This window comes from Penaeus monodon, unplaced genomic scaffold (assembly GCF_015228065.2).
Source record: "Penaeus monodon isolate SGIC_2016 unplaced genomic scaffold, NSTDA_Pmon_1 PmonScaffold_93, whole genome shotgun sequence".
NCBI lineage: Eukaryota > Metazoa > Arthropoda > Malacostraca > Decapoda > Penaeidae > Penaeus > Penaeus monodon.
Window position 1 is genome coordinate 53,303 of NW_023664658.1, and position 11,645 is coordinate 64,947.

Consider the following 11,645-nt stretch of genomic DNA (forward strand, 5'->3'; position numbering starts at 1 on the left):
TCCGGTTGTCCCTTTTTGGGGGGAAAGGTTTTTATACTTGTTCCGGGCCTTTTCAGTCCATTCATAAATTTTTGCGGCATTTTTTTTTTTTTTTCATTATCAAAAATTTTTTATCATTACTTCTTTTTTATCATTACACATTGTTTCATATTATCACATTTTTTTCTCATTTTTAATTATTGTAATTTATTACTTTATTATTATGTTGTTGTTATTATTATATTTTTTTTTTTATTCAAATTTTTATTATTATTATTATTATTTTATATTCCCTAATTATTTTTGAAATTTAAAAATTTAGAAAGAAAATAAAATAAGAAAAAAAAAAAAAATTAATTTAAAAATTTAAAAAAATTTTCTTTAAAATTTAATATAATTAAATTTTTTTTTTTATTAACCCCCAATTTTTAATTTAATTTTGGGGTTTAAAATTATATAAAACCTAAAATAAAAATTTTTTGGGGGATGGGGTATTTTTAAAAAAATCTGCCGCACAGTTTCAAACGGGCCCCTCGGCCAAAAAAACTTAAAAACCCCTTTTTTTTGGCAAAACCCCAGGTTTTTGGGTGTTACCCCGGCCCCCTTTTTTCCCCTTTTTTGTTTAAAAAAGACAAGTTAAAGGGGACGGGGGATATAATGGGGAATTACCTTTTTTATGGGAACCCCCCAAAAGTTATTCATTTTTTTTTGTTATTGTTAAATTATATTTTTGCAAAACCCCTTTTATTTTAATGGAATTTAAAAAAAAAAAAAAAAAACTAAAAATTTTATTTATTAAAATTAAAAATTAAATTTTTTAAAAACATTTTTATTTTTTTTTAAAAGTTTTTTTTTTTTTTGAATTTTTAAATTAATAAAAAAAAAATTAAAAATTAATTTTTAATAATAAAATTTTTTTAAAAATTTTTTTTTAATTTAAATTTTTAAAAATTTTTTTTATTTAAATTTAATAAAAATTTATTTTTAAAAAATTTAAAAATCATCCCCAAAAAAAGGGCCCGAAAAAGAACACCACCCTTTTCCTTTTATTTTTTTAAATGGCAAAATTTAAATCATTCTTTTTATATTATTATTTTCATTAAATTTTTTGGTATCATCATTGTCAACTTTATTTCATCATTATCATGATTTTGAAATTTATTGTCATTATTTTTATCATTAGGGAATTATTACCATCCTTTTTAAAAGAATAAAAATCATTTTTTTTCTTACAAATTTATGTTATGCCCCTTTTTTCTTGGGAAAAAAACTTGCGTAACTTTTTTTTATTTTTTTCATTTTTTTTATTTATATTTTTTTTTCCCTTTTTTTTTTAAGAGGGTTAAGTTTTTTTTTTCCCTTTTTTTTTTTTTTTTTTTTTTTTTTAAATTTATAGAGATAGCAAGTAATTTTACGGTTTTTGGTACGACTGGCATCGCCACTCTAAGGGCCCATTCGCCAACTATGACACTCGAGAGGGCCAAATGGTTGAGGCCCGGGTCTTGACCATGCCCATGTCGCCTCCCCACCCCCAATAAAGGATTGGGGAACGGGGTCACCCTCGGCTAGGAGAACTTTTCCCTGGTTCCCCCTTTCAAACCCAACGAAAACGGGGCGCATTTGCGCCTCCCCCTAGTCTCGAGTACGACTTCGTAAGCCCATGTCAATAAAACCCCCAAAAAGACTGTGTTTTCGAAAATAAGTGAAATTTGGGTTTTTTTTAGACCACAAGTTTTTTTAAACCCCGTCTCGTTACTTGGGTGGGACTGAAGTCGCCAACAAAAGGAAAAAATTTATTTATTTTTCCAACCCAAAAACCGTAAAAAAATGTACAGCCCCAAAAAGCCAGTTTTCACTTAAATGTGTATTATCTTTTTCTAAGTAGAATGGCCAGGGGGCGGATCCCTGACAGTGTTTTTTTCTATGTGAGTAAACCTTTGTATCTGACACTTGAGCCACAAAGTGCTGTTTGGAACATTGTAAAAAAAGTTCACCCCACAGATGATAAGTCGGTCAACCCAAAGTCCAAAAGAGACCGGGTTTGTTTTTTTCCTTGTTTTTTTTTTCCTTTTATTCTATCTCTTCGGCGACGCTTCCAAAAATATAATAGCCCTAAAAAGGAAAAATGGTCGTAAAAATAGTTTTTTTTTTTTCTCTCCCCTCTCTTTTCATGGTTGTTTGGGGGCCTTTTGTTGTTTGGAGGCCGACTATCGGGTTATAGTCCGAACTTTTTTGCATATCTTTTTTTCTCGCCCTCTGGGGGGGAGGCCTTTGAGGGTCTTTTTGGGGTAAAAAAGTTTCCCCCCCCTTTGGGTTTTAGAGGGGAAAGAAGTTCGGTCCTATTTGTGGTGTACTGTGGTCCCGCTCTCAGTGTTTTTGGGGTGCTCTCTCTGCTTTGTGGATTCCTCGTTTGGCCAGGATTTGCCCAATTTGTCTCCCATAGCTAAATACTGTTAAGGTTGTGTGTAGAGACACCCGGTCTCTTTTTGGCTTTGGTGTGACAGCTACATTATTATCTGTAGGGTGCACTCTTTTACCCTGTCCAAACAGCCTTTGTGAGCTCAAAGGTCAAAAGGGACAAAAGGCCAGTCCAAGAAGAACACTGCTCGGGGTCCGTAACCCCGTTGCCATTCATTGTTTTTAAAATAAGCCAAAACTTAGTTCCCTTCCTTAGCTGAGGGTCCGTATCTCCGGGAGGAAGGGTTTATTTTATTAAATCTCGCCCGTAATCCCTTTTAGGCCATTTTACTTTTTTACTTCTTTTACCATGTCTTGATTTTTTTCTTGGTACCGCTTGACCCTTTTGGTGTCAGGCAGTCCCTTCTTTTTTTTTTTTGGCCTTCGACGCTAAAATTTTGGGTTTTTTTTTTTTTATTTCAAAAAATTTTTCTTATTTTTTTACACAATGTTTTTTTTCAGAGTTTTTCAGCACTAGTTTGTTTTTTACGTTAAACCCATTTTGGGTTGGGGATTAAAATTATTCATATTAGAGATTGGTATGTGTTCGTGCTAACACTCTGATTAAAAATACTTATGGAGTTGGGACGCCAACTTAGGAGTGAAAATACATTGGTGAGTCATTTTGAGTATATCTGTTTGTGGATTTGATCCCCCGCTGTGATCAAATTGGTGATGTACGCATCTGTGAAAAATTTCTCGTGACTGAATTACTTGTAGAACCTCCTAATGAGTGCGATTTGCTCAATAAATAAATATCATACCATCGTAGAGCTTTCACTCGGTCCCAGTCAAATGAACAAGATATTTACGACATCCTAAGTTCTAGTTCTGACCAAGGCTGAATGCTTGAAATATTCTTGGGCTCGGGTCTCCTTAACAGCAACCCCTGAAAGGCTGTAAGAAGGCCAGATGAATCGGAGTATATTAAGCTGATACTCTAGAACAGACCATAACTTTGCTATACCTGGGTTCCCACTTCCAGCAGGTGGATGCTCAAACCGAAGGGAAGAGGAAGAATTCTATGATCATGCTTTTTTTTCCAAACACGTCCACGCAGACGCTCAGCCTACGCTATCTCCCTTTTCACATTTACACACTTACACATCCAACATTGAGCACATTCATCCTGTACTTTCCTTCCACCCTTCTTTCATACAACATTCACACCCCCATACACAACACACGGTTCCCAAACCTACTAATCGGGTGGTGGCAGCGTGCCATAGGCCTGAAACCTTACATCTGTTCACTGCAGACGAATCTTTTCCCTAATATAAAAACCTGTATTCTCGGTTGAGCCCGAACTCAACCGAACATATTGAAGTCTACTGGGTCTACCCCGCTACAACACTTAAGGGCCTGTTCGCCATCTAGGGGGTGGGGATTCGTTCGCTCTTTCGTTCCCGGGCTAGTTACTAACTCATTAAATCCTTGCTGGGGGTCAGCTATATATAGACCGGGGAACGAGCGAGAAGACAGACAGGTGGGGTAGCCTTGTCTGAGAGACGTCCTTTAGCGGCCGACGAATACCCGGTGGAAGCTAATGAGATTGGGTTTGTGTTTCTTGTTGTCGGTCGTAAGGTCGAGGTTTTTGATAGCGGTAAGATGGGAATCTAAGTTTTTTAACATTTATACATTAAAACAGAATGTTCCGCCTTCAAGTTTGGGTTTTTCCTGTATTTGTAAACTTTTTAGTGTAATTTTTCAGTATTGTATTAAGTGTATTATTTTAGTGTTCTTTTTTATCAATAACTGTATTTTAAAGCTTCGTGAGTGAAATTCCTCTATTTTTAATTAAAACCTTTTAAAGACAAATGATACCATAATTGGCTACCTGTGGCAAGCACTGACAACTTTCTATCAGCCCCTAAGGCTGACACGCACTCCCCTCGGAGCTAATCACGCTTAGCAGACGGAAACCCTTGTGAATTAGGTCATTTTTTTTTTTTTTTAAAACACTTTCCTTATTCTTACACCCCCAATTTCCCCCCTTTGAAATTATTGTTCCAATTTATTAATTGTAGGAAATATAATTAAAAAGGAAAAAAAAAATTTTTTTAAAAAAAATTTATATTAATTTAACTTATTTAAAAAAAATTTTGAAAAAATATACTAAAATAAAAATTTATTTTATTAATTTCAAACTAAATTTTTTAATTTTTGCCCTTTTAAACGGGGGACTTTTCCTTTTTTATAATGGCAACTAGTTTAATCAATTTAAAAAATTTTTTTTTAAAAAAAAAATTTTTTTTATTAATTTACAAAATATTTTAAAATTTTTTAAAAAAAAAAAAATTTTGTATAAAAAGAAAAATAATTAAATTAAAAAAAAAAAAGGGAAAAATTAAATAAAAAAGGTTTTAAAAATTTTATTTGAAAAAAAAAAAATTAAAAAAAAAAAAAATTTTTAAAAAAAAGTACAATTTTTTAAAAAAAAATTAAATTCTATTTTAATAATTTTTCTTGTTAATAAAAACAAAAAAAGTTTTTAAAAATTTAAAAAAATAAAAAAAAAAATTTTTTCTAATCACAAAAAATGATTATTTCGCTAGAATTTGCCGCTTTTTCGACTTTTCATGTCATTGTAATTATCATTTTCTCATTTTATCATCTTTTGTCAAAAAATGATTATTATAATTTTTTTTTTAATAATTGCAAAAAACCCCGGGGCTTTCTCAAAAGTCTCTATATTTTTGCTTGATTTGGTGCTTTTTCGAGTTTTTTGGATTTTTTCTTTTTCCTCTTTTCTTTTAAATGGACACACTTAAAATTTTTTATTTTATAATAATTTCTCATTATCATCATTTTTATCATTTCCATCTTTTTTTTCATCATTATCATAATTTTATCATTATTGCAATTTTTCATTATTATCAATTTTATCATTACTATTGTATTATTCCCACCATTAATTTTCTTGAAAACATCTATTGTAGAATAAAAAACAAATAATTAAAAAAACAATAGTAATGATAATAAAAAAAAATCAAGTTTTATTGTATCAGAATTATCAATTTTTCTTTTAATTATTGTTTTTTTATATTACAATATTTTTTTACAATTATACTACACTATACTACCAAAATATGAAAAATAATAGCCATAAAACGATTTTGAATAATTTTTTTATTTTAAGCCGACCGCCCGTCTTCAGCCCAAACACAAAGGCGCAGGCGAGGGCGTGCTATCCACGGGGTCGTAAAACACTGAACACTAAGAACACCGACACCACAGCGCCCCCAGAACACCACGGGGAAAAACGCCGGGGGGCGGGGCGGGGCACGAAAAAAACACAAAATGACAGTCTTTCCTTTTTTTACCAAGTTTTACACTACACTTTTTTATGGGCCAAACGGGGGGAAACCCAGCATGTCACAAGAGCACACACGAGGTCTTCACGGGGAGCAGCACCCAACCCGTCTTTGCTTGTTCCTCCGCTCCCCCGCTCACACCCGTTGCGAAATGTTTGCCCGGGCCCTTCTGTTAAACATTTTTTCGCACAGAACAAAGACCCACGGCGTAGACATCCCCCCCTATCAAGTAGAGACCCCCTCTCTGACATCCCTAAACAGCAAAAAATACAGAAAATTTAAAAAATTAGCCCCTCAGGAAAAAACAAAATTTTTTCAAAAAAAGAAACCGTAATTGTAAATCTTTTGTCGAAACAAAAAAATTTTTCTCCGCGGGGCTTTTTTCGCTCCGCGGGGGGTCGCTCTGGGGGAGGTGGGGCGGCGGTGATTGGCAGGGGCATCCAGAGGGGTACCCCCGCCCCAAACCGGCTCAGGGTCACCACTGACGTCTGTTGCATCGCCCTCACGTCCAATGCTCGCCCTCATCTCAGTCAGCGTCTCCACTCCCCATCCCCCGCTACTGGGGCAAATTATTTTTTTTTCACCAGGGTTTCCATGGAACGCCCAGCCACCCACATGGAAAAACAGACGGTCGTTTTCGCCTTCTGCAAAATTCGTAGGTGACATCAAAAGGGGGCCGCTACCACTGTTATGGCCCTTTTCCCGGGGGCTCGTACTTCGGCGGGCCCCTTTGTTCCGACGCGGGTTTGCAGCCAACTTGTCACCATGTTGTACCTCATTTCCTCATGCGCCGGTCATAGGTCTCCTCATGGCAGGGCCGGGCTACCTGACTTGCCACGAACCGTGGTGCACCTCCGCCGGGTTAGCGGCGCTCCGGGGGGGGCAAGCCTCGGGGAGGTCAGGCAAGGGCCCCCCCACCCCAAAAACCAACTCCTTCCCCCCGACGACTTTCGGGATGCTCCATTTCCTCACAATGCCCAGTTTTTGCCCCAGGGCACCTTCGGGGCCCTTATCGGAGAAAGTTAGCTACCAACACTAAACAAACCCCCTCCCCTGGTAAAACAGGCTCCACCCAACCCGACGCCATCACCCAGCTGCGGTTTTTGGAGGGGCTCCACGGGGGCCCTCTACCCCACGCATCCTCTTGACGTCGCCCACCGGATTCTAAACTCTGCCCTGGGGGCAAGGGCAGCGCTCAGCCGAACTACCTCTGCCAGCCACCCTGGAAGAAAGGGGCACATTTTCACCGTGCACCCTCACCGCTTCCTCCAGGTCGCACACGCCTTACTCTGGTGGGTAGTAAAGGGCCCCAGAAAAACATGCCGCCCAGCGGCCCATACACGGCACCGCTGCACCGTGCTCCCCACGCCAATCACCCTCCCTGGCCCCATTGAGCTGCACACAATGCCCCATACCCCACACAGCTTTTGGGCATCTGGTAGTCCATAGAGGCCAACATATAGGCTGCACTGGGGTCTTCTCAGCGCCAGGTCCACTGTCGGGCGGCATGGTTTCCCCTCTACTGAGCCCTCCACCTGCATGTGCTGGTTGGGACGGCAGCTTACCCAAGTTGGGCCCCCGGGAAACCAGGACATGGGTTTTCGGCCCATTCTCCACCTGTCCCAGTTTTTCCGCCTTACCCTTCCTTAGCCTTAAGACGCATCATGGGCCCATACCTGCCACGTCCTTGCAGCACTGCTGGAAGGCATCAGAATCCGCCGTTGGGAAGGAAGTGTTCCCGCTCCCCCCGAACCGACTACATCTTGCCCTTTCCTCACCGCACCCCCAACACCCCTTGGGAAAGTGCTCAGGCTCTTTCCTAAAATGCCCCCTTCTCCATTTTTAGCCGGCCCCAGAGGTCGGGGGGGCCCCGAGCAGCTGGTCCGGGGCCACGGGTTGCCTTCGGGAAGGCCCTTGAACTCCAAAGGCCCTCCCCACCCCACCTGCAGCCCCTCGGGGGTGTGCCTGCTTGACGAGATTTGCATTTGCTGGCCCGAAAAAGCGTAACAAAGAAATCGCGGGCCAGGCCCATGTCTCTCTTCCACAGCCGAAGGGTAAACCCTCCTTACCACGCCTCCACACCCTGCCCCAGGGGGAAACAGTGTCTCGCCACCTCACGAGTCCCTTTTTCAAGTGGGCCCATAACCTGGGCCTGGTGGTGGTGCCCAAACGCGTTTCAAAGCCCCGCCACGCTGTGAAAGAGGCATGTTGGAATGGCGGATATGACCCAACACCCCCACCGGGGGCCCCCTTTAGCGTTTTTTAACTGCAGGCCTTTTTCCTGGCTCCAGCCCTGGGCAGAGCCAGCTTTTAAAAATTGGGGCGAATATGCCCCCCGGGTTACCTTCCCGTCGTACTCAGTGGCTTACGCCTCACAGAATGTCTGGAGGCCGGGGGGACTGCAGGGTGGAGAATGTTGCCGTAAACTAACACCCCCCCCGGGGGGGGGGGAGGGGTGAGGGAGGCAACGAGGCGGGTTGCCCGGGCCCGAGTTTGCCGCCCCCCTTCCCCAAGGAGGGGGTTTCCCCGGGGGCCCCCACCTTCTGCAGCGACCACTGGCCCCGACCGATGCTGCGAGGCCCGGATTTTTCCCGCCACGGCCCAGCAACCCCAGTAAATGACCTCTGGGACTGTGCCAAAAACCTCGCGCCCTCTGCTTCAAAATTACTACCTCGTGACCCGCCCTTTTCCCCCTTCACTTTTCCCTCTCAAGGGGGCCGAACCCCGCCCTTTAAGTCTCACCTCCCCCATCATTTTACTTTACCTGTGCAGGCCTTTTCGGGGTATGCTGATTTCTATCTTACAGATGCAAATTGCTCTGTACACCTCAAAAAACGGGAGAAGTTCCCTGCCCTTTCCCTTCCTGCATCTCGACGAGAGGTGCGCCTGCCGCTGCCCCCTTTGCCCCCTCTTCTGCCCCAACATGATGGTGTGAGCGGAGGAGCGGGGGAAAAAGCCGAGAGACGCTTTTGGTCTTCCGTGAAGACCCCGTGTTGGCCCTTGTGACATGCTGGTTTCCCCTGTATTTGCCTATAGAAAAGTGTCGGGGGAAAAAACTTGTGAAAAAAAAAAAGGGAAAAACTGTCATTTTTTTGTTTATTTTGTTCCCCGCCTCGCCTCCTGGCTTTCCCTGTGGGTTCGGGGCGCTGTGGGCTCGGGCCTTTGGGGCTTTCAGTGTTCACGACCCCGTGGATAGCACGCCGACTCCCGCCTGCCTTTGTTGGGGGCTGGGAGACGAGGGGGCGGGGTAAAAAAATTTCAGGAGTGGGATTTGTGATTTTGATCAGTGGACGCGCCGATTTATCATGTGTCCAAAGATGGCGGCAGCCATGAGGGAGAGGGGGCTATTGAGGCAGGGACGAGTGAGGTAAGCCAGCCAGATGGACCTGATACTGCCAGCTGGGGGGTATGAGGGGGGAAAAAGGCACAAAGGGCAGAAAGAGGGCACAGAGGGCACGCGGCAGGCCCCTTCGCGAGATGCAGGGAAGGAGGCAAGGAACAGTTCTGCCAAATTGTTTAGGTGCACCGAGCAATCTTGCATCTGTAAATGGAAATCACATACCCGACAAAGGGCCCACAACAGCTGAAGAGTGAAATGATGGAGGAGGTGGGCTCTGAAGGCGAGGTTCAAGGCCAGGGAGGAAGTGAAGGGGGAAAGGCGGCGTCACGAGGGTAATGTTGCAAAACAAGAACAGACGAGGTTCTGGCAACAGATGCCCGAGTGTCAATTTACTGGGGTCTGCTGGGGTCCGTGACGGAAAAACCCCGGGGCCCCGCAGTGTCGTATCGGAACCAGTGGGCGCTGCGAAAGGGTGGGGACCCCTCGGGGAACCGCCCCTGGGGGATAGGGGGCGGCAAACTCGGCCCGGTCAACCTCCCCTTCCCCCTCACCCCCTTCCTCCCCCCCGGGGTTTAGTTCACGGCACCGTTCCCCCACCCCCCCCAGCCCCTCAGCCTCCAGACATTCGTGAGGCAAAGCCAGCTGAGTACGACGGGAAAGGGACCTGGGGGGCATAGTCGCCCAATTGAAATGCTGGCATCTGCCCCGGGCTGGGGCCAAGGAGAAGGCCCTGCAGCGGTAAAAGCGCTAAGGGGCCCCCCGGGGGAAGTGTTGGGGGACTCCGCCACCCAACATGCCTTACCAGCGTGGGGGAGGCTTTGAAAAGCTGTTTTTGGGGACCACCACCGGCGAGGTATACGGGCCCACTTGAAAAAGCGGGCTGGAGCGGGCGAGACACTGTTCCAGCTGGCGAGGGTGTGGGGGCTGGAAGGAGGTCGTACCCTCGGCTGCGGAAAGGATACGTGTCCTGGCCCCCGATTTCTTTGTTGAGCTTTGCAGGCAGTGCTGCAAAACTACGTCAAGCAGGTACCCCGAGGACCTGCGTGCGTGGCGAGGGCCTTTGGGTTCAAGGCCTTCCTTAAGAACCAGTGGCCTAGGACCCGTGCCAGCCCCCCGTGACCCCCGGGGCCGGAAAGGCTAAAGTGGAGAAAGGAAGCATGGGAAAGTGAAGCCTTTCCAGCTTTGTTGGGGCTGCGGTGAGGAAAGGCCGAGTAGTCATGTCGAGGAAGCGGAGAACAGTCCTCTTAACCGGGCGGATTCTGATGCCCTTTCCGCAGTGTGCAAGGACTGTGGCAGGGATGGTCCCATCCCAAGTGCATGGGCCCAAAGGTAAAGGGAATGGGACAGGGGAATATTCGGGGCGGTGGAGATGGGGGGCCCAAAAACCCTCCCTCCCGGTTCCCGGCCCCCAATTGGGTAAAACGCCCTCGAACCAGCAGATGCAGGGGGAGGGCTCAGTAGATGGGGAACCCTGCCGCCCGACATGGACACTGGCGTGAGAAGACCCCAGGCGGCCCCATATGTTGGGCCAATATGCAACTTTCCCAAGCCCCACAGGACTGTGTGGTTCATGGGGGAAAATTTTGTCGCTAAGGGGCCCGTGGAGGGGTTGTATTTGGGGTGGGCCCCCGATGCAGCGGCTGCGGGTATTGGGGGATCTGGACAGCACTGTTCTGGGCCTTGCTCTTGACGCAGAGTAAGGGTGTGTCGACCTTGGACGGGGAAATGGTGAGGGGCACGGTGAAAAATGTGCCCCTTCTTCCAGAGTTGCGTGCAAGGTAGTTTCACTGAGCGCTGCACCTTACCCCAGGACAGAGTCTAGAATCCGGGTTTGACTGTCAAGAGGATGCGGGAGAGTGCCTCGTGGGGCCCGTCCCCAAAACCCGCAGCTGGCTGATGGCGTAGCGACCCGGGGGGGGTTATTTTCGTGTTGGGAGCTAACTTCTCCAAAAGGCCCCCTAACGGGAAACCGCCTTGCCGCAGTGGGGGGGGTTGAGGTCCCAATATTTGGGGAGCTGGACCAGGGGCTACCCATATGGAGGGTTACAGTAGGGGTAGACAAAAGGCTTCCTGGTCACCAAGGCCATGAGAGGGGGTGGGTACCCACCCCTGGTTCTTCCCTTTGGACCCGGGGGGACTCCCCACATGTGTTCCCCTGCGTGGCACCGATTACCAGAACAGGAGTCCTGGAGGTTTAGCGATGCTGCACCTGGCCCTGCAGCTAGCAAAAAACCTCTTTGGTCCTTTTTTATGGGTTTGCGGGGGTTTATCAAGGCCCGGCAAATAAATCGGGTGGTCAAATATGGCTAGGGCAAGCAGGAACTATTCAGTCGGTGCGCATAGGTCCCGCGATACCTTCAGTCGTAAAAGTGGCGCTAAAATTTTCCCCTTCCCCCCTGGCGGTGGGGGATTTTGAGCCCCAAATATGCTTCCCTCTTGGGCTCCATGGTGGGTGGGGGGGGTGGGAAATGGAAAAAGGGGTTACAAATTTTGTTTTTTTAAGTAACCCCCCAATTTAAAATAACCCCAAATTTTTTAAAAACAAAAAATCTTTT